This window comes from Phoca vitulina, unplaced genomic scaffold (genome assembly GCF_004348235.1).
Source record: "Phoca vitulina isolate PV1807 unplaced genomic scaffold, GSC_HSeal_1.0 scaffold5, whole genome shotgun sequence".
In the NCBI taxonomy this organism is placed as follows: Eukaryota; Metazoa; Chordata; class Mammalia; order Carnivora; family Phocidae; genus Phoca; species Phoca vitulina.
In genome coordinates, this window is record NW_022589708.1 from 48,836,623 (window position 1) to 48,840,472 (window position 3,850).

Consider the following 3,850-nt stretch of genomic DNA (forward strand, 5'->3'; position numbering starts at 1 on the left):
TCAATAACTTTTCATCATATAAAGTAACACATGATTAACTAGATCTATAAAGAATAGTTTCAAATCTATTGCTAAGGATATCCTATTTTAACAAGTACTTTAAAAGGCTATAAATGATTAGAAAGTGTTAGAACAAAAAAATATGTTTCACCACTTTTTCAAAATAGATTTTTCATTTTTATAATCTTTGAGCTTATCACCAGATATACACTTAAGAAATTTATCAAGAAAACAAGGGGAGCTTGGGTGGCTCAGTTGGTTGAGCATCTGCCTTCGGATCAGGTCATGATCTCAGTGTGCCATGGAGCCCAGCATCGGGCTCCCTGCTCAGTGGGGATTCTGCTTGTCCCTCTCCCTCTGTGCCTCCCCCCCCTGCTTGTGCTCTCTCTCTCTCTCTCTGGCAAATAAATAAATAAAATTTAAAAAAAAAAGAAAACAAGAATGCTTAAATATCATATAAGCTTAAAAATGATATTCAAAGAATGGGTTCTTATATACTACAATATTCATGTAGCAAGTAGCACTGTGGTAGCCATGATCCCAGTATATGTTGTTATAAAACTTGGAGAAACAAAATTTAACATACAAATTTTAAGAAATTAAATATAATAGAATTTAAATATGCAGATAAATACATATGTAATACCTTTCCTGTGAGGTGTAACTTTGCTTTACATAATGTCACATAATGACATCAATCAAAGCATTAAGCCCCAGTTGACTGAGAAAATATAATTCCGCTAAGTTGATGCTTTGCATCACTTTCAGATCTCAAGCTTGTGCTATGCAATCCTAGAAATATAAAAATGAGTGAAGAATTTTGGCAATTCAGAATTTGGAATGAAGCAGAGGGCAAGGGACAGGTGGCTCAACAACTATCTAAATTCTTCTTACTATTAATTTCCAATAAAATGCCATCATTCTATTTGGTGGATTTCCTGAAGCTCTAACTTGGAATCTATTTTGAGAAAAACTACTCAAGTGCTCGCTTTGGCAGCACATTTACAAAAATTGGAACAACAGAGAGAAGCTTAGCATGGCCCGTGTGCAAGAATATCATGTGAATTTATGAAGTAGTCCATATTATTTATTGTTTATTAAGTCGAGTTTTTGTTATGGTATTAAACAATTTTTGGACATAGAGAGTGGTGATGTTGCACAACGTTGTGAATGTAATTAGGCATAGAATTTACACTTAAAAACTGTTAAAATAGCAAATATATATATGCAAATAAGCTTATTAGAGCAAAATATAGTTAATTTGTAGAGGTTCAATTATATTAAATCATTGTTCCCCATTCTCCTTACTCTTACAAAAGAAAATTGAAAACTAAAATGTAACATCGTAATCATTCTTTCTTTCCCATTTTAAAGCTGAACAACAAATATAGCAGTGATTTACATATGTAATACATTAAAAAGTAAATAATTCATCTGTAATGAAAGCCATGGTAGGACATGGGGAGTAGTAAGTTAATAAAAAGAGAAACATCATAGTCTGTAGATATTAGGGTACAGTCACGGAGGAAAGATAAGAGGGAGAAATAAGTTCCTTTGATAGATTTGATCCTGCCCATAATTAGGTACTGAACTTCAACAGTTTGCCCTGAGGGTTCATGGGATGATCCAGACACTGGTCATTTACTTTCCCTGCAGTTTGTTTACTTTGTTTCTTTTTCTTCCCTGTATTGCTTTTCCTCTACCAGCAGTTAGTGTTTCTCTTTCTTTTTTTTTTTTTTAATTTATTATTATTTTTTGCCAATGGTGTTTTTCTCCTCCTTTTTTTTTTCTTTCCAAATCTCACAGGGTTATTCCTCAAAATATATTTCTTATTTATATTCAAGCTGTTTTGCAGTTTAATCTGCTGGTACATTTGAAATTTATTTCTGAATCTCTTGCCATTTTGCTAGAACTGTCCCTGTCCATCCACCCACCCCCATTCCCCACCCAAACCAACTTCATTTTTCTTACTCGTTTGGATCAAGACCCAAAATATTTTTTACTTCTGTATTTACAAAAATGAAGTTTAGCATGTTACCACCTTTTAATTTTTGTCTCACAAATAATGATTCTAGAACTGTCCTAAAGCCAAAACTATATTTAGTAAACATACAGGATTGTCTTTTAAACTGCTTCATAGAACATCATCCGCATGACTAGCAGAAGGTGCCAGATTTAGGGTGATAATCACTTACTGCTCTCTTACCTAAACATACAAACCTAAGTAAGGTTCATTTTGTATCTGCTGAATTACCTAAAACTACTACAATTCTATAATATAATAGCAGAATGTAGTCATGGCAGCAATATAGCGTTTGGAGTAAGAAAAATTAGGTTTTAGTTCACACCTTTCTGTTCTTTATTTAGAAGATCTTTCTAACTTGACTTTTTAAAATACAGTGTAAGTTTGCTGATAATAACTTGTGCCTGACCTAACTACTTTGGTTACCCTGTGAAATAACTGAAATAATACCTTTGAAATCATTCTGTAGACTAGGTGAAATAATTATTATAAATATTATTTTGTGGGTTTGGTAGTTACAACAAATTGATAGAATTTGGGGAGATTGAATACTTCACTGAACACATAAAAAACTTCATTGAAATAAAATATAATCCATAATAAGAAACTGTCTTCAGAGTAGTACTTTTCCTTTCAACTACCTAACTTTCACTTGTCTTTTGTCATTTTCATTTCCTACTCTTACCCCTGAAAGAAAAACAGAGATTTCCATTCATCTACTGATAACAGGGGCTGGTCATGTCTAGTGAAATTCATTACTGCTTTGATTTCTATGAGATCCTTTAAACTCTGTTGGAGTTGTCCTCTTGCCATGTCCATTTTTTCTGTTGTCTAGATCACTCTGATGTGTACTTTGATTCCCTATTCATTTCTTTGCTGCCTCTTGTACACTACATAATGACAAGAATGTCCATCATGTTGAAGAAAGAAGTTTTTTTGGTACCTTAAGATAAATGAATTCAGAGTTTTGATGCTGCATACACAGAAAAAAAAGTCCTATAGAATGTAAAATTAGTATTGATTAAATAAAAAATTTGAATTATATTTAAATGTGTAAAGATAATAAATAATTATCAAAGGGAAAAATCAGAGGCAAGAAAAAAATGTACTATAGTTAAGAGATTTAAATCTGTATTTTTCTTGGTGTTGTTTCCTTTAATGGTTATAGAAAACATTATAAAGGATCTCACTGTTGCTATTTATGCACTGTGAAGTTGCCCCAAACTGTTTATGTCTATAAAAAAATTGATGTATATGATCTTTTATCTGTGTCAGATATGCATCAGCAATTCATATTAATATGGGTTTTTAGGAAATCCAAGATTTTTGTATGTCTCATTACCCTTACTGAGCAAGGTAAGATTATGGTTGTGTTATTGTTCAAGCTGACACATTCCTTGATGATAGAATTTTTCTTGGGCTTGATTATCTAAGGCAGTAAACACAATATACTCAGCACTTATTTTGTGCTGAGCATAAAACATCACATTTGGATTTCTGGGAGAGTTCCAAAGATATTCCGATGACCAGGGGAATTTTACAATTTCACACAAAATCCCCATCAACACTTGGGATTATAAAGTGTTTTTAAGTGAAAGTAACTGAGGTATAAAATGATATCCCAGTGTACTTAACCAACATTGTTTAATGCCAATGATTTTAAGCACATGTCTTCATATGCTTATTGACTCTTTTGGTTTCCTATTATATAAACTGCCTAAATATATATTCTTTATTTACTTTCTATTACAGTTTTGGCATCTTTGTTGTTAATTTGATGAAGTTATTTATATGTTCTAGATAACAATCTATTTCTTGTATTAAATT

The 3,850-nt window shown here is 31.9% G+C and overlaps 1 non-coding gene across 1 annotated transcript; it reads left to right on the top strand.

The window, feature by feature from the left end:
• Nucleotides 1-981: 981 nt before the first annotated feature.
• Nucleotides 982-1,088, top strand: LOC116631878. Its single transcript, XR_004299315.1, has one exon. It is a non-coding gene; the product is annotated as a U6 spliceosomal RNA (small nuclear RNA).
• The last annotated feature ends 2,762 nt before the right edge of the window (nucleotides 1,089-3,850 follow it).